The sequence below is a fragment of the Lissotriton helveticus genome, chromosome 6, assembly GCF_964261635.1.
Source record: "Lissotriton helveticus chromosome 6, aLisHel1.1, whole genome shotgun sequence".
Classification (NCBI taxonomy): Eukaryota; Metazoa; Chordata; class Amphibia; order Caudata; family Salamandridae; genus Lissotriton; species Lissotriton helveticus.
Window position 1 is genome coordinate 367,148,898 of NC_136067.1, and position 20,691 is coordinate 367,169,588.

Consider the following 20,691-nt stretch of genomic DNA (forward strand, 5'->3'; position numbering starts at 1 on the left):
AAGAATAAAAAGCAGAAGGGTGGGTAACTGCACAGGAAGCACAGTTTTTGATTACAAGTCATCCCACCATGCCATACTTCTACGTCTTACCTAAGATTCACAAAACCCAAAGGCCACCATTTGGCTGGACGATTATCTCGGGCATTGGTTCTCTTTTAGAACCATTGTCGGATTTTGTCGATCATTTTCTCAGGCCTTTAGTCAAGGAGATGCTGAGTTATTTACAGGACACTAAGAATATCCTGAGGTTACTACCAGCGATTGATTTTGATATTGAGACTGACTATTCAGTCAGTTTCGATGTTTAATCACTTTATACCTGTATTCCACAGGAAGAAACTCTGTAGTTAATAAGAGGCCTTTTGGAGACAAGGGACTTAAACAGTATCACACCAGTACACTTCATCATGGAGTGTGCGAGATTGGGCATGACCGAAAACTTTTTTAGATTTGAGGACACCATCTTTTTGCAAATCTCTGGAACATGTATGGGCAGCATTTTTGCGCCGAGTCTGGCCAATCTCTACATTCACGTGTTTGAACAAGAGTGCGTCCTTGTCCACAGCAACCCTTTTCAACACCAAGTGTTGCTGTGGAAGAGATATATAGACACATTTTTTGTCATCTGGAGAGGGTCTCCTACCAATATCCTTGACTTCCAGATCTGGCTCAATGCCCAGAAGAGATTTCTTAAATTTACAGTTGAATTCAATAAACTCGAACTCCCCTTTTTAGACATCTTGATCTTCCCAACACAAGGGAAACTTGGGAGCAAACTCTACAAGAAACCAATGGCGAAGAATTCTCTACTAAGCTTTGGGAGCCATCATCCCAAGACACTTCGGGAAAATTTACTAATTGGTCAATTCCTACGGGTACGTAGGAATTGCTCAGAGAAGAAAGGCTTTGAAGTACATGCTAGAGCGCTTTCTCACCAACTCCAGAATCGTGATTATCCCTCACCTTTAGTGTGCCAAGCCAAGAAAAGGGCCTCGAACAATAATCGTGATGCGTTGCTTGATTTACCAACGGCCAAACAACCTTTACAGAGACTAACTTTCGTGAATACATTTAGCACATTATCCAACCAAGTACAATGATCAGTGCGTAGACATTGGAAGATTCTGAATGTGGGGAATGAGTCTGTTCCTCCTCCTCTTTTCTCATTCAAGAGGGGAACTAGTCTGCGAGATTGTCTAGTCCATACGAGACCAAGAACCCCAAGACATGACTCTGTGAATCCACTTTGGGGACTCCCTTCGGTCCAAGGCCATTATGCTTGTGTGTCTTGTACTGCGTGTCCCCAAACAAATACAACTAAATCTATGATATAGGTACTGGGAGGCCTTGGATTCTGAAGAGACATACTAATTGCAACTCAGAAAGGGTCATCTATATGATCACGTGTTCATGCTCATTGAGATATATTGGCATGACGACACGGAAAATCAAACTAAGAATAAGTGAACATAAGAGCACGATTCGGTGCAACAAACAATCAACGTATGACAAATCATTTCCTGACTTTGAAGCATAAAGCCGAGGATATGACATGGATTGTCCTTGAACAACCTTTTGTTCCGCCACATGTCAGTGACATCAGCAAGTTTTTGTTTGTCAAGGAACAAAAATGGATATTCAAATTTAAGACAGACTGTCAGGGACTGAACGATGAAATTCCGTGGGTTACTTTGTAACCTGGTGTTCGCACCCCATTACACGATATATTATCATGTATAGAATACATTTTTTACAATCATATGGTTCCAGCATGCGTAGCTTCATAGCTGAAAAATAAGTGATTGGCCAAAAAACGAATGATGCATAAAATATATGTGACACAAAGGAATACAATGATTTAGGTATTGCGACTTACTAGCATTAAAACAAGTTGGAGAGACACAGGGCGATTGAGTCCAGAGTACTCTAATGGTCACATACCTTTTACAACCCTAATATATAAGCTAATTCATTGTGAGAAACAATCTTTATTGATACATACAATTAGAGTACTATTACAACTAACACATATGACTTGTTACCGTATGATAATCCCACGGATAAACACATGCAATCTGTATTGTATTTTACAAAACACACAGGAGTTAATAAACGATAAGCCCACTGAAGGATGAGACAGTATCCAATTTCAATTGGTAAAGCCACGACATTGCTTTTTCTGTCCAGACTGCATATGACGCATTGGGAACTATGAAACTACATTTCCCATGAACATGCTGTTCTGGATCAAGCGATTGACGCATGCGAAAAGGCAAGGTAGGGATCTGTCTTAAATTAGATTTGATGTCATGAGGGTGTTGGTGCCTTTGATTTCGAGGTCGCATTAATATTCCGAATTTATAAGAGAAATGCGATCTCGAGGTCGATTTAACTGTGGCCCATAGGATATTTGCTAAATGCACACTCAAGACTCTGTATAATAATAATCCTGATAAACATTGGAAAGATTACACTCACCATCTTACAAATAATACATTTTGAATGCCCAGAGCGTACCTAGTTTGATTGTATATATCGCTCAGAAAACTACCAGACTACAATTCCCATGAGCCTGCTGTGGTAAGCACTATGGGATGTACCACATGATTGTATGTAGACGTGGTTTCCGCCTAGAGGAGTATCCTCGAAATGGAATACCTGACGGCGGTTTTCATACTTTTACATATTCAAACGCATGACAATCAAGTGAACCAATGGGGTTTTGTGGCAGAAACTATTTATTTACGAAACCTGCCCGAACGAGCGCCTCCCCCTCGGCTTAGTAAATACCCGAGGTACCGACGGACAGGTAGGGACAAACATGCCTATATTCCCTGAGTTTACGAGTCTGTCTCTATCATCTTCACTACCCTTATAATCGCTATAGCTTGCTAGTTTGGCTCACTACGTTTAGATAAAGGTATCATTAGACATTTGTACGCTGGGTCCTGTTTGTCCTGAGCCTTTTTACCAGCTTTTTTAAACAGGACCCTTGCTTAATGGGTCCCATAAAATTCATTCTATTATCACATTAGACAACTGAATTGCAATTGGGCATTGAGATGTTTTTATGTTGCCCTTAACCACTTTACCAAACGGCAGGATTAGAACACAAGTCAATAAGGTTCACTCCTATTGATACTTACTATCTTTATTCACACGTAAGTACTAAAGTGTGGTCTTTGATCTGCCCTTAATTGTGGGGGAGACTGTTTTTGATACTAGTTCTGTTCAAATATGTCGAGTGCATCTTAGTCATGAGGGTACCCTGTGAAGGTTTGTTGGTCAAGGAGGAAGGTTTTAAATATAGCAAGGTTCATGATGAATATGGAAATATTCCCTCAGAGCAGTCACCAGGAGAGGTGAGGAGTACTCCCACAGAAAGTTGGGTGAGTTTGTTATTTTGTTAATCATAAGTGCTACACATGAATGGTTACTTGGACTATATAGCCAATGTAGGTGTATATGTATACAAATGTATGAGAGACATGGAGGAACAGAGTTCTTGGATATTGTAGGCCGAGAAAAGATGTGTTATAATTCAAACACTTTATAATTCAAAACATTTTATATTATTTTGTAGGAATTAATCCAAAGTTCCTGTTTGGTTCGCTCACTTGTTGTGAGCTACAGGATATAGTAGGCTGTATTGCACCAACCATTTGATTTGTCAATAGTATATTGTTTTCACATTTTTGCAGTAGCGTTATCTACAGTTAGTCCTGACAAAAGCCTGTTGGCTGAAACATGTAGACCTGCCTTTATACCGCATTTGACAGTTATTTTTTCAAACTGTTAGCGCTCTGTTTTTAGAGTTGACACAGGGATTGTGTTTATTAAAGCTGCTGGCACTACCCTAGTAGTCAATTTTAAATTTTGCACTTCACTTTCACCCTTTTTGCACTGCAAACCTTCAGGCACCACTGATCAAGACTGGTGAGTGGCTTTACCGATCACTAGGGTACAAAACAAGCTTAGTTTTTACATCATTCCCTGTTGGACACACTAATGGTGCAACCAACGATGAATCCCAGATGACGAAGTGTAGCCACGCATGTGGGCTGATGGGATTCTTTCTTACTAGAAGCATTTTTTGTTTTTTGGCCTAGACATTCTAGTGTCGCTGTCATAGTATGTCTCATGGTTCTTAGACCGGTAAGTTTCTTGGTGTTTTGTCAGTGGTAGATTGGGGATTAAACACTACCAGGTCTTTAAATATTTCCCTAGGACCCTTTTGTTGAAAGTTCTGTGTATGTAAGTTAGAGCAGCTACGGCTGCGGGTCCCTGTTTTTGATAGTTATTCTTTAATTTGGAAGAATACTGTTTCGCTCACCTTGCTTTCTGTCCTTGCTCCTTGAACATGGCTGACTTTGCAGGTCTTGCTTTTGATGATGATGTATTACATTCAATACGCTTGGAGAACCGTAGTATCTTAGATGTGTTGCCTGAGGTACAGACTAATATACAAGATGACTGGTTAACATTGTCCAATTTGAAAAAGACTCTCTCTCGCACCACTATTCATGAAATAGTGATGGCAGAATATTTACGAGGTAAATGTGCACCTACAGGTTTGATTGTCACAAACACCCCAAGATTATTCTTGACTGATAAAGATTTCCTACGGGATTGGTTGCTGATCGCGTGGCAATGTACACGCGATTGGCTGATCTTAATCATTAGCACGGCTAAAAGGGTAGCAGATGCGATCTTAATTGAAATACAGATCCTAGAAGGGCAAATTAAGACGACCATATCCAGCACCCTATTTAAAAAGAACATGGAGGAGACCAACAAATCCAATAAAGATTGTAAGGAGAATATCCTTGTGACCAAGATTGAGAAGTTTAAAAAGGATCTGGCTCGTTTTTCACTGACCAATATCTATCCCTTCACTAGTGATACATACACACCACCAGAATATAATAAAAGGGGCAAGCGATATGGTTCAAACTACTCTACATCTGATTCTGATCAGGGCTCTAGTGATTCAGATACTTCAAACGCTAATACACCTAACTATAGGGGTAGAGGCCAACCGAATAGATTTAACCAAAAGAGAGGTATACAAGGTCCATATCAACATCAGGGACCATGGTGGCCCATTGGCCTAGCCACAATTTCCTCAGTTTCCATCACATCCACTGTTTTTTGAAAATCAGCCTTTTTTAGGACAGCGCCATGGATGCAACCGAGGCAGGAGAAGATCTCAGCCTCAAGTACACTGGGGGGTGAAACAAACATTCCCCAATACACGGAGCAGGAGGGGTCAACAGCAGACACCCAGAACAAGCACGGACAGGACGACTTAGTAGTCAATTTGAGCTCCCGTGTTCTGACAGAGGATGAATGGTTGGTACTAAATAAAGGGTTGGGCTTTGTTCCCACCAATAAAGGTAACCCTTTCCAACTAAGATGTGAACTCGAAAAAAAATTCCGGAAGATCCACCTACATTTCTTTTTTACATCTACAGTAGGTGAGACGGAACAAGGGTCCCTAGAAACACGTACGATCAACACTGGCTTGAAAGTGCCTTCCACTTTTACCCCTGTGACACATCAGGTTCCATCACAAATTCAGGTCTTAGAAAAAGCAGTAACTCATGATGTGATGGCTTTATGTGACTCTAAGTCCTCCACCTTTCAGAACATCTCGGCAAGAGAAAAATCTGCCATGAATACTTTGGCTAATGATAATTCAATAACGATCAAACCTGCCGATAAAGGGGGAGCCACGGAAATTCTAGACACTGAAGCCTACTGCACAGAATGTTTGAGACAGTTGGGGGATACAAAATCATACCGGTCACTGACTGCTGACCCGACGCCCAGATTAACTCAGAGATAAGGTATCTTGTGGAAGAATAAAAAGCAGAAGGGTGGGTAACTGCACAGGAAGCACAGTTTTTGATTACAAGTCATCCCACCATGCCATACTTCTACGTCTTACCTAAGATTCACAAAACCCAAAGGCCACCATCTGGCTGGACGATTATCTCGGGCATTGGTTCTCTTTTAGAACCATTGTCGACTTTTGTCGATCATTTTCTCAGGCCTTTAGTCAAGGAGATGCTGAGTTATTTACAGGACACTAAGAATATCCTGAGGTTACTACCAGCGATTGATTTTGATATTGAGACTGACTATTCAGTCAGTTTCGATGTTTAATCACTTTATACCTGTATTCCACAGGAAGAAACTCTGTAGTTAATAAGAGGCCTTTTGGAGACAAGGGACTTAAACAGTATCACACCAGTACACTTCATCATGGAGTGTGCGAGATTGGGCATGACCGAAAACTTTTTTAGATTTGAGGACACCATCTTTTTGCAAATCTCTGGAACATGTATGGGCAGCATTTTTGCGCCGAGTCTGGCCAATCTCTACATTCACGTGTTTGAACAAGAGTGCGTCCTTGTCCACAGCAACCCTTTTCAACACCAAGTGTTGCTGTGGAAGAGATATATAGACACATTTTTTGTCATCTGGAGAGGGTCTCCTACCAATATCCTTGACTTCCAGATCTGGCTCAATGCCCAGAAGAGATTTCTTAAATTTACAGTTGAATTCAATAAACTCGAACTCCCCTTTTTAGACATCTTGATCTTCCCAACACAAGGGAAACTTGGGAGCAAACTCTACAAGAAACCAATGGCGAAGAATTCTCTACTAAGCTTTGGGAGCCATCATCCCAAGACACTTCGGGAAAATTTACTAATTGGTCAATTCCTACGGGTACGTAGGAATTGCTCAGAGAAGAAAGGCTTTGAAGTACATGCTAGAGCGCTTTCTCACCAACTCCAGAATCGTGATTATCCCTCACGTTTAGTGTGCCAAGCCAAGAAAAGGGCCTCGAACAATAATCGTGATGCGTTGCTTGATTTACCAACGGCCAAACAACCTTTACAGAGACTAACTTTCGTGAATACATTTAGCACATTATCCAACCAAGTACAATGATCAGTGCGTAGACATTGGAAGATTCTGAATGTGGGGAATGAGTCTGTTCCTCCTCCTCTTTTCTCATTCAAGAGGGGAACTAGTCTGCGAGATTGTCTAGTCCATACGAGACCAAGAACCCCAAGACATGACTCTGTGAATCCACTTTGGGGACTCCCTTCGGTCCAAGGCCATTATGCTTGTGTGTCTTGTACTGCGTGTCCCCAAACAAATACAACTAAATCTATGATATAGGTACTGGGAGGCCTTGGATTCTGAAGAGACATACTAATTGCAACTCAGAAAGGGTCATCTATATGATCACGTGTTCATGCTCATTGAGATATATTGGCATGACGACACGGAAAATCAAACTAAGAATAAGTGAACATAAGAGCACGATTCGGTGCAACAAACAATCAACGTATGACAAATCATTTCCTGACTTTGAAGCATAAAGCCGAGGATATGACATGGATTGTCCTTGAACAACCTTTTGTTCCGCCACATGTCAGTGACATCAGCAAGTTTTTGTTTGTCAAGGAACAAAAATGGATATTCAAATTTAAGACAGACTGTCAGGGACTGAACGATGAAATTCCGTGGGTTACTTTGTAACCTGGTGTTCGCACCCCATTACACGATATATTATCATGTATAGAATACATTTTTTACAATCATATGGTTCCAGCATGCGTAGCTTCATAGCTGAAAAATAAGTGATTGGCCAAAAAACGAATGATGCATAAAATATATGTGACACAAAGGAATACAATGATTTAGGTATTGCGACTTACTAGCATTAAAACAAGTTGGAGAGACACAGGGCGATTGAGTCCAGAGTACTCTAATGGTCACATACCTTTTACAACCCTAATATATAAGCTAATTCATTGTGAGAAACAATCTTTATTGATACATACAATTAGAGTACTATTACAACTAACACATATGACTTGTTACCGTATGATAATCCCACGGATAAACACATGCAATCTGTATTGTATTTTACAAAACACACAGGAGTTAATAAACGATAAGCCCACTGAAGGATGAGACAGTATCCAATTTCAATTGGTAAAGCCACGACATTGCTTTTTCTGTCCAGACTGCATATGACGCATTGGGAACTATGAAACTACATTTCCCATGAACATGCTGTTCTGGATCAAGCGATTGACGCATGCGAAAAGGCAAGGTAGGGATCTGTCTTAAATTAGATTTGATGTCATGAGGGTGTTGGTGCCTTTGATTTCGAGGTCGCATTAATATTCCGAATTTATAAAAGAAATGCGATCGCGAGGTCGATTTAACTGTGGCCCATAGGATATTTGCTAAATGCACACTCAAGACTCTGTATAATAATAATCCTGATAAACATTGGAAAGATTACACTCACCATCTTACAAATAATACATTTTGAATGCCCAGAGCGTACCTAGTTTGATTGTATATATCGCTCAGAAAACTACCAGACTACAATTCCCATGAGCCTGCTGTGGTAAGCACTATGGGATGTACCACATGATTGTATGTAGACGTGGTTTCCGCCTAGAGGAGTATCCTCGAAATGGAATACCTGACGGCGGTTTTCATACTTTTACATATTCAAACGCATGACAATCAAGTGAACCAATGGGGTTTTGTGGCAGAAACTATTTATTTACGAAACCTGCCCGAACGAGCGCCTCCCCCTCGGCTTAGTAAATACCCGAGGTACCGACGGACAGGTAGGGACAAACATGCCTATATTCCCTGAGTTTACGAGTCTGTCTCTATCATCTTCACTACCCTTATAATCGCTATAGCTTGCTAGTTTGGCTCACTACGTTTAGATAAAGGTATCATTAGACATTTGTACGCTGGGTCCTGTTTGTCCTGAGCCTTTTTACCAGCTTTTTTAAACAGGACCCTTGCTTAATGGGTCCCATAAAATTCATTCTATTATCACATTAGACAACTGAATTGCAATTGGGCATTGAGATGTTTTTATGTTGCCCTTAACCACTTTACCAAACGGCAGGATTAGAACACAAGTCAATAAGGTTCACTCCTATTGATACTTACTATCTTTATTCACACGTAAGTACTAAAGTGTGGTCTTTGATCTGCCCTTAATTGTGGGGGAGACTGTTTTTGATACTAGTTCTGTTCAAATATGTCGAGTGCATCTTAGTCATGAGGGTACCCTGTGAAGGTTTGTTGGTCAAGGAGGAAGGTTTTAAATATAGCAAGGTTCATGATGAATATGGAAATATTCCCTCAGAGCAGTCGCCAGGAGAGGTGAGGAGTACTCCCACAGAAAGTTGGGTGAGTTTGTTATTTTGTTAATCATAAGTGCTACACATGAATGGTTACTTGGACTATATAGCCAATGTAGGTGTATATGTATACAAATGTATGAGAGACATGGAGGAACAGAGTTCTTGGATATTGTAGGCCGAGAAAAGATGTGTTATAATTCAAACACTTTATAATTCAAAACATTTTATATTATTTTGTAGGAATTAATCCAAAGTTCCTGTTTGGTTCGCTCACTTGTTGTGAGCTACAGGATATAGTAGGCTGTATTGCACCAACCATTTGATTTGTCAATAGTATATTGTTTTCACATTTTTGCAGTAGCGTTATCTACAGTTAGTCCTGACAAAAGCCTGTTGGCTGAAACATGTAGACCTGCCTTTATACCGCATTTGACAGTTATTTTTTCAAACTGTTAGCGCTCTGTTTTTAGAGTTGACACAGGAATTGTGTTTATTAAAGCTGCTGGCACTACCCTAGTAGTCATTTTTAAATTGTGCACTTCACCTTCACCCTTTTTGCACTGCAAACCTTCAGCACCACTGATCAAGACTGGCGAGTGGCTTTACCGATCACTAGGGTACAAAACAAGCTTAGTTTTTACATCATTCCCTGTTGGACACACTAATGGTGCAACCAACGATGAATCCCAGATGACGAAGTGTAGCCACGCATGTGGGCTGATGGGATTCTTTCTTACTAGAAGCATTTTTTGTTTTTTGGCCTAGACATTCTAGTGTCTCTGTCATAGTATGTCTCATGGTTCTTAGACCGGTAAGTTTCTTGGTGTTTTGTCAGTGGTAGATTGGGGATTAAACACTACCTGGTCTTTAAATATTTCCCTTGGACCCTTTTGTTGAAAGTTCTGTGTATGTAGTCTCTAAATGACTCCCCTGAAATTCTTGGGGGCTTTAGAAGAGTACTCCTGTGGTTGATAGGCATTTAAAAGACTACGGGCCTCATTTACAAAGGAATTGGTGCAGGGCAGCACTGCAATTCTTCTTGCTGTGTTATGCTGCCCTACCCCAACATGAAAGGGCAGCAATGCACTGCCATTTATGAAATACAGTGCATTCCTGTCCTTTCCCTTTTTGCTGGCACACAATTTGCTGCCTGGTGCCAATGTAGGCACACTTGCACCATGATGCAAAGGTGCTTTGTGGCAGGCAGGATTGTTTTTGTGCTGGAAGGGGCACCTTCCTGCACAAAACAATCCAGAGATGTGTTTTCCTCGTTCTATGTGTGCTGCAGAATGCAGCATCTGTGGAGAGAGGAAAATATGAGGAAACATTAAAAATGTCTCCTTGTTACACCTGCTCTAGGAAGGTGTTAGGTTTTGGCACTGCCCTAGGTTTATGTGATTTTATAAATCTGGGTCAATGTTAAAATCCATGGGTGGTTCGTGGGAACAAACTGCAATACCCATGGAATACCTCCTTTACGCAGAGCAAGGCAATGCAGCGCCTTGCACTGCCTTACTTTATCCCATATCTATGAGGCCATGCAAAGCCGCGCAGAGTGGCTTTATGTTGCCTCAGATATGATAGAGTGGCCTGCGCCACCGATGCATCAAGAAAGTGATGCTACATCGGCGCAGGCCTCTTGTAAATAATGTACATTCTTTAGGCCAAATATTGGTATTAGGAACAGGGGAACTTAACTTTTACATTTAGTAAAGGGAGGCGAGGAGCATAATGTGGATGAAAATAAGACGCTACCTAGTTCTATAACTGAGAAAACTTTGATTAGCAATAACTGCAGAGGCTTATTGTCTGTTCCACAAATAATAATACATTTCATAAAAAAGGCTAATAACATTTATTATGAATCACAGCTTGCACCTACAGTACAAGGACATTCAACTAAGTAGGGAGATCTTTATTTGTTCTATTTAATTGAACCTGCTTCAGTTAATCTGATGGCGAGTATTTAATGTTCTAGATTATATATATTCAATAAATGTGTTTTAAAACAAGCAGGATTTGAATCAATGTATGATCATTCTTGCCACTTCCAAAGTTAATTCATGCCCTCTCTATTATCTGAAGGAATACCTCCCATTACTGAAAACTCTATTCTCCATGACTATAGAAGTGCCTTCCCAGTGTGTTTGTGTGGTTGGAGTGTATGTCATTTATTGCAGTATTACCTTGTACCGTTGTTTGGTACTCTTTTGTAACATGCACATGCTACTTTTCTCTTGTAACACACTGTTTGCTACCTCTTTAAGGTCGCCTCCACTCACGATCTCTCCATCCTAAGCTCCACTCTCGACTCCATTCAAAACTAAATGTCAACTCATCAACTGATTCTGAATCCCTCCAAAACTGAATTCCTCCTCCTCTCCTCCTCACTCTCTCCTACCCCGGTTCAATCATGGATGGATCAAATGAACCTACTTAACAATAAACTCATCATTGTCGACAGCGCAAAATCCCTTGGTGTCATACTCCACAAAAAACTCAATCTAACCCCCCACATCAATTCCATTGCAATGTCTGCTCGATACCAATTGCGCCTTCTTTGGGGAATTCGTCGCTTTTTCCCGGAGCAGGACCTTAAAACCCTGGTGCAATTGCTGGTCCTCTCCAGACTGGACTACTGCAATTCTCTTCTTACTGGCCTCCCCAAATCCCACTTGTCCCCCCTTAGATCTGTTCTCCATTCAGCAGCTCGTTTCATTTATGGGGCCAAAAGAAGCGACCACATCACATCAATGTTATCCACCCTCCGCTGGCTTCCCATCGAGGCTAGAGCTATCTACAAGACTGCCTGTATCACCCACAAAGCCCTGCACTCCTCCTCCCCTAGCTACCTGACGAACAGGCTGAAACTCTCTGGAGGCGCTAGACCTTCACGTAATGCGGAAAATCTACTGCTTGAACCTCCCACTTTCAAGAAGGAAAGATCGATGGCCCAATCCTTTTCAGGCAACACGGTGCGAATATGGAACTCACTTCCGCCTCAGCTCCGGACCATCACCTCCTCCCAGGTCTTCAAAACAGACCTCAAAATTCTCCTCCTCCAAAGACACCTCCTAAAGTAATTCACGCCCTCTCTATTATCTGAAGGAAGACCTCCCATCACTGAAAACTCTGGGGCATATTATCAAGGGCAAGTATCGCCGCTTTCTCGGCGAAATGTGCCGAGAAAGCGGCGATACTGCCAGAGCCCTATTCACAAGGGCATTTTAAAGCCTGCCCCAAGCCCACTTTGCATGTTGGCGATAAACATCGCTAATGACATGCAAAGTGGGCGTTCCCACGTCCAACCACATGATAAATGTGGTTGGAGGTGGGAACACCCTATTACCAAAGAAGGCGATGGGAGGAAAAGTCCTGCGATAAACTCATTTATCGCAGGTCTCCCAACGCCTGCTCTGACCAGGCGTTAGGCATTGATAACATGGGGGTGTGGATCACAAAGCTGAATCCACCCCCCATATTATCAAGGCCCACATTAGCGCATGAAAACAACGTTTGTTTTCATGCGCTAATGTGCCATATCGCCGATTATCGCCGGATTTCTTTTCGCCTGCCTGATGCGCATTGATAATTGCTCGCTAAAAAGGCGGTGAAATCCGGCGATAGCCGGCGATACGGGAATGTGCGTTGTGCGTTTTCCAACTCACTCCTCGGTAATATGCCCCTCTATTCTCCATGACTATGGAAGTGCCTTTCCAGTGCGTTCGTGTGGTTGGAGTGTATGCCATTTATTGCAGTATTATCCTTGTATCTGTGTTTGGTTCTCTTTTGTAACATGCATACGTCACTTTTCTCTTGTCACACTGTTTGCTACCTCTCACATTTTGTTTGCTTTTGATACTTGCACAAGTGCCACCATTGCCTACGTAACGTTTGTTCTTGTGCCTTTGTGTCTAGCATATATTGCAGTATATTACCTCTAAATGTACTTTGTTTTCTCTTGTAACCTGCACACTTGTCACTCATTCCTCCTGTAATGCACTGTTTGCTACCTCATGTATTTTGTTTGCTCACAATTGTCACTTTTACCTCATGTAACTTATCGTCTGCTTTTGTAATTTGGTTATTTGTAATTTTTCTGTTCCTTTTGTGAAGCGCTCTGACGCCTTCGGGTAAAGTCTGCGCTATATAAAAACGCATAAATAAATAAAAATAAAATAAAAAAATCTCACATTTTCTTTGCTTTTGATACTTGCACAAGTGCCACCATTGCCTATGTAACGTTTGTTCTTGTGCCTCAGTGTCTAGCATATATTGCAGTATATTACCTTGATCCAGCGCCCCTAAGGAAAAACTGTCTCACCAACGCTACCCAACTCCACAATACTCACCATTAATCATAATACTCTCACAAGGCCCATATACTAACGAGACAATTTTTGGGCAACAGAATCATGTGACCTAATTAATAAAACCTATTCACAAACTATTTACAATTTTATAAACAACTGCAGTTTATCATTTCTTACCATGGTTTTATGTATTTATCATATTAATTAAGTCACTTAGGCAAATGGATCAGCTGATGATAACTAGACCATGAATAAACAAGACCAGCTTGTCGTTTCAAAAATCTATTTATTAACTTTATTATTCAGGAAAGTGCATTTTCATTAGAAAATCTTTATTTATTAGCAAATTAAGCAGCATCAATTAAGGTAAATGAATTATTAAACTGACATCTTCAAAGCAAATCAGCATGTATGAGTTAAAGCAAATAACAGTTTTCCATTCCCTAAGTCTATTTCCCTGACTAAAACTCTCTCCACCTAAAGGTAAAGTCATTAAAGCCTGTTATCCTTACGTGCGCCAAAAGTCCAACAGCACGACACGCCCATCAGGAATCGGAGAGCAAGAAGCGCCCTCCTGTCAAAGGGGCCAAGTTTTATACCTTTTTGTCTAACTAATCTCACTAAAAAGTATATTTTCCCTGCCATCCAGTGTCCTCATTGGCTGACTGATGTCAGCTCATATGGTGTCATCACCTTTCTCCAAGCCTAGATCGGGCTTTTCTTAGAGTCCATTGTCTCTTATTCTGAAGTCCCGCAGCTTCCTTAAAATGATACTTTCATTTGAGCCACAGTACATGACTTCCTTGGCTTGGCAAACTTTGCCGCTTCCTGTCCTTGAATCAGTCACACCAAGAGCACGTAAAACAATTTTCATTTGAGCTTGCAAATATTTTTCAACGTGGCAAAAGTTTCCATGCAGGGCTCTTGCTCTCTCTGGACACAACTTGACAACGCCATCTTTTCAGTTTACTCTTTTAGGCCTCACTCGAAAACTATTATTTAAACAAACACAAGACATCAATTAATTAGAGAATTGAGACCCATTCTGTTACCCACCCTCTTTGCTAATTATTAACCCATTAATTTATGTTACCTAGCTGCGCACACAAAGCTGCGTTTCATATAAACCTTCTTATTATAGGCCGCAGGATTCTCCACGAACTTATGCCACATAAAAAACGTAAAGACACAACTTAAGCACACAAATAAGCACATGCCATTAATTAAACAGCCGCATTTAATACTGACCAAGACAATAGACAAGGTTAGTTTATTATTTTCAACGCACTTGCTTTTGCAACAAAGAGCACATAAGTTAGTCCCTCATGTTGTGTAAATACATTTTAAACTAGATTGGTTAATAATTCATCACAAATCAATTAATACTGTTATATTATTATGGAAGTTTAACTTTGCGAGCAAGAACAAAATATTATTCTGAAACTCGCTCCATCAACTCCCTCATCTGGTGATTTCAAAATCTATATACCCTTGAACATGTTTTGACAATCACAGTATTAGTATTTCTAAACTTTCGATTCTGCTGTTTGTTTGTAACTCTCCTATTGTGACCTACGAAACTCTTCTAATTCTATCTCTTTCTCCTGTTCTTTTCTGAGCTTGTGAATCCTCTTCTTTTCCCTAAGATACTTCTTTCTCTTGTGTAACATGCAACAAATTTTTAGCAGAAATATCACAAAAACTATAGCTAATAAAGGACACAGTATTTTGCCTAAAATTGAACTACCAATCTCTTGGAACCAGTTTTTGATTGCTGCAAATCTTTTGCTCAAGCGTTCTGAAAAATCTTCATCTTCTAAAGGTCCAATTTCTGAATGTAATTCTGTAATGTTCTTAATATACATCTCAATGTTTTGACTCTTATCTTGAATATATGTACAGCAATGCTGGACCTGCAAAATTCCACAAACTCCTCCCTCTTTTGCTAAAAGAACATCAAGGGCAAGACGGTTCTGCATAACCATCGATCTCATGGCAATAAGTTCAGTATCGACTAATTGGAATCCACTAGCAGTATCAGTGGACAATCTGTAAACAATTGTAGACATTTTTCTGATTTTAACTGCATTCAGGGTTATACCCACAAAAGGTATTACTGCACCAAAAATATCTCCCAAACTTTCCGAAAAACTTTCCCTTCTGAATCTACTCAGATGATTGCTAATTTCAAATGAACCCTTTACATTTCGATCTACATGAAAAAGTTTTGGAAAAACTAATCCGATATAGCAAGTGCCATACCAGTGATCTGGGAGATTATAATAGGCTTTATCTCCACACACAAAATAAATTCCTGGAAAAATTGGATCTTTACCACCTTTAAATCCCCAACCACCTAAGATTTGATATGTGTCTTCACATTGACTAGCACCTACAAAATAATTATCAAATAAAGTATTATCCCTTCGAATACAAAGCTTGCCACTAACAGGTTTATCTACGTGAATAGCAACATTTTCAGTTCTACCATTTACCTTTTCATCCTCAATTTGCCAAAACTTAGATTTTGTTTGTTTCAGCATTTCGTTATGCTTATAAATCGCTCTTCTCTCTTCAACTAAGTTTAAGAAAGATTTTTCTTCAGCTCTCAATTTACAAGTTAAATTATTTCTAAAAGCATACTCCTAAGTAAGTTCATTAGTTACAATGAAAAATTCCCTCATCTGTTTAGCATGTTTATGTTTATTCAAGCTTTTGTCAACCTTTAAACAAGCAAAGATTTCATCATAATTTGAATAATAGTACTCTAAACGACCTGTCTGATAAAATAGACTAGCTATTACACTGCAAGTTATGCCATAAGTAAGGGGAAGCATATTGTATGTAACCCCCTCAGAAACAGAAGCAGGTAACTTTACACAAATGTATCAATCTTTAACATCCATTAACTAAACATATTCAGATAAATGTCTTGAAAAAGTATTACTAGAAAAATCACCAACAGATCTGTCTTGGTGGATCTCTGGTTTGTGCTCAATAACTCTGTTAGACTTATCTACTACATTATTGTTATCTTGTTTAGCCACAGCTTTACTTGTCATATTAGTCTTATACTCTTCCTTATCAATGCCAAAAGGAAAAATGACAGCTAAAATTTTACCAAACCAAAACTATTAAAATCACACAAATAGAAGACATTTTGCAACATCTCCTTAAGATAGAACATCTTGAGTTATTGTTAACAAAAGGCATCTTTACTTTAAAACAAAAGCCTTACAAAAAAAATCAAAAATCAAAAATTTCTAAATATATACACCCCACTGTTTAATTTTTTTTTTTTTTTAAAAAGAAAACCCTATTTTCTAACAGCTTTTCTTCGACCTTGCGTCTTACATCAATATGTTTTTCCAGCTAACACAATTTCTTCGTCCTTGTGTCACCTAAGACAATTTCTTCAGCCTTATGCCAAATACAAATTTCAAACTTTATATGAAAACAAAATCAATCATTATCACTTGTGTCATCAATATCTTCCTGACTACTGCTATTCACCTCCACCACTGGTGGGATGATAATATAAGTCCACTCAGGGGACTTGTACTTCTGGTTAGGCTTCACTACTCTTTTTGCTCTACTGCTGATCACTTCTATTTTCTTTCCTGCTTGAATTTTCTTGTATGTGTCTCCTTTTTGACTTGAGATTTCATTCACCTGCTCCTTTGATCTGTTTACTAATTTAAACTTTAGGCCCTCATGTTCATTAGGCCAATTATCTCCCTTTCTTGATAATTTCTTCTTTGGTTCAGTCACATTACACTCTGCTCTCCAAGCTCTTTTTCTTGAACTTCTCACTTTGGATTCATTGTCACTCTCATCTGTCTCCCTTTCCGAGATTTGAATTCTAGATTCAGGTACTTCTTTACTTGGCAGTTGCACTCTGTTAGGAACATCATCCTTATAACTGGTACTCGGAATTTCGTCTTCTTCTTCTTCTTCAATTATTTCCAACTTCCCAGTTTCAGAACTTCCGTTCCTGCCTTCAGAGCTTCCAATCTGCTTTTCAATACTCCCCTGATCTTGAATCACCACTTGATCAGACTCTTTTTCTGCTTCTTTTCCTAGAAGATCTTCATCATCTTCAGAGTCTTGTATCACAATTTCTTCAATATCTTCATTCAACGCCTCATTCGCAATTGAATTTCCCAGATGTTGACCTTCCTGTTGATCTTCAGTATCTGGATATTTTTCAGGTTCTTCTTCAGAATCTGAATGAGCTGTGGTGTCACCTTCGTCAGGATTTTCAGGTGGAGGTACACGAATGGTGTGACTTGCATGAATCCACCTCTTCAAACCTCTGCACTTTACTGCATTTGTTGTGACAAGTATCACCTGTCTTGCCTTTTGCCACCTGGGTACTAGACAGTTTCTTCTCCGTTGAACTTTTGTTCTCACCCAGTCTCCTGGTAACAGATCATGAGCTTGTTCCTTTTCTCTTGTTAACACTTCAGTTCCCACCTGATGGAACACAGAAGTCACGACGTCAGAAAGGTTCTTGCAGTAATCCAAAATGACGCTATCATTAATGCTCATAACCTTGCCAACTGGTACAAAAGCTTGTCTCATGACTCTGCCCATGAGTATTTCATGTGGGCTTAAACCTGTCATTTTATCTGGAGTACTTCTCCATGACATCAAAACAAGTGGTAGTGCATCAGTCCACTTCATTCCTGTAGCTAGACACATTTTAGCTAATCTATTTTTGATTGTGCCATTCACTTGCTCAACAACACCTGATGCTTCTGGTCTGTAAGCACAATGCAGCTTTTGCTTAATGTTCAGTGCTTCACAAACTAATTTTAACAATCTGTTTTCAAAATGTGTTCCATGATCAGTCTCGACCGTCACTGGAAAACCGTACCTTGGTATGATTTCCCTTAAAAGCAATTTAGCCACAGTAACCGAATCATTGTGACGTGTTGGGAACGCTTCTACCCATCTCGAAAACAGGCAGATAATCACTAGGACGTATCTCAACCTGTTGTGGGGTGGAATATCATTAAAATCCATCTGCAATCTGGTAAAAGGACCACCCTCCCGTCCTATGGTTCCCATGCTCACAACTGTTTTTCTGTTTGGGTTGATCTGCTGACAGATCAGGCATCTTTGACAAAAAGTTTCTGCAATTAGTCTGAACTTTGGATTGTACCATGTTTGCCTAAATAACCTAATCATTGAGTCTCTTCCAATGTGTCCTTGACCATGATACATTCTAGCCATGTCAGCAATCATGCTATCTGGCATAACTGGTCTGTCATCTTTGTAAACCCAAATTTCATCTTCCTCACGCTGTCTGCAACCTGCTTTTAACCATTTGTCTTTTTCCTCATCATCTGCCTCATCTTGTAAATCTTTTACTCCTTGCCATGTCTCAACTACAGATGTTAGCATAAGTGAGTTCAAAACATGTTCATTGTTTTTCTCCCGATTGATTGACATATTATTTTTCGCGCAAAACTTCGCGATTTCATCAGCATAAGCATTTCCCTTTGTTATATAGTCTTCGCCCTTCCTGTGCGCTATACATTTCACGACAGTAATTTTCTCTGGTAGCTGAATTCCGTCAATTAACCTTTTTAGCAAATCAGCGTTTCTTATTGGAGTTCCCGCAGAAGTTAAATAACCTCTTTGAGACCAGAGCTGGCCATAGTCATGGACTACGCCATATCCATACTGACTATCAGTCACTATGGTAACTTTTAAATTTTGACCTCTTTCATATGCACGATTCAAAGCAATCCATTCTGCTACTTGAGCTGAACGAATTCCTTCGAGACAAGAGGCTTCAACTACATCAGCAACTGTACAGACATAATACGCTGCTCTCAAAACACCTTCATCTGTTCTCAAGCATGAACCATCAACAAAATAGACAAAATCTGATTCAGTTAACGGGACATCTTTAATGTCCTGCCTTGGTTTTGTACAATATTCTAAAACATCTAAGCATTCATGATCAATGTCATTTTCATTTCTGATTTCTGTTAGTGTTCCATCAGGCAATAATGTGGAAGGATTTAGATTCACACATCTTGCTATCGAAACGTTATCTGATCCCATAATAACCTTTTCATATTTAGTTAACCTGTTACTTGTCAAATGCTGAGTTTTGCTGCTGGTAAGAAGAATTTCAACTGAATGGGGTACATACACTTTTACAGGTTATCCCATTATTATTCCCTCACTCTGTTCAATGCTTACACTTGTTGCAGCTACTGCTTTTAAGCAGCCAGGTAATGCTTTTGCAACAGGATCAAGAACTGCTGAGAAATAAGCTATTGGCTTTCTCAGTTTTCCATGTCTTTGAATTAGAACTGACAATGCACAGCCTTCTCTTTCACTGCAATACAGCTCAAATTCCTTTTCGTAATCAGGCATACCTAAAGCAGGTGCTTCACACAGACTTCTTTTTAATTGCTCAAAAGCTTCTAACTCAGTTTCTGTTAAAATAATCGGGTCTTTAATGTCTGCTTTTGTCAATCTCTGCAGTGGTTTTGCAATTACTGAAAATCCACTAATCCATTGGCGACAATAACCAACCATTCCTAAGAACATTCTAACTTGTCTCTGTGTTTTTGGAGGTTGCATTCCCTGAATCATCTTAATTCTCTCAGTTGTCACTTGCCTGATTCCTTTTTTTTTAATTTTTTATTGAGAATCCATGAAGCATAATAAGAAAGCAATATACATGATTAGAATAGGAGAGGCGAGATACAATATAATATAAACCATCCACCTAAATTACCAATAGAAAGGTAATATACAGATCAGTTGTCAAATTACATAGCTTAGTATCTAATTGAATGATTCTTTTAAAACAGCAAATAATTAATGTTATTAATATAAAGATTGTAAATATTAAATATTGAGATGGCTGCCGCAAACAAAAAGGAGATGAGAAAAAGAGTATAACAATTGAGAGCATTACCATAGCCATGGTTCTAAGGATCCTATGATCTTACTACAATCTGCCAGCACGCCAAGCAGCCACTGGTGCCCAGATCTTCGTCCCCACTTCTCTTGATTTTTTACCCTTAAGTTCAAACAGAGCCGCCTCAACATTATGTATTCCCAATAGTCTGGACAACCACATTTGGCAGGTTGGGGCCTCAGTGTCTTTCCAAGCTGCTGAAATTAGAATTCTAAGTACAGCTGTA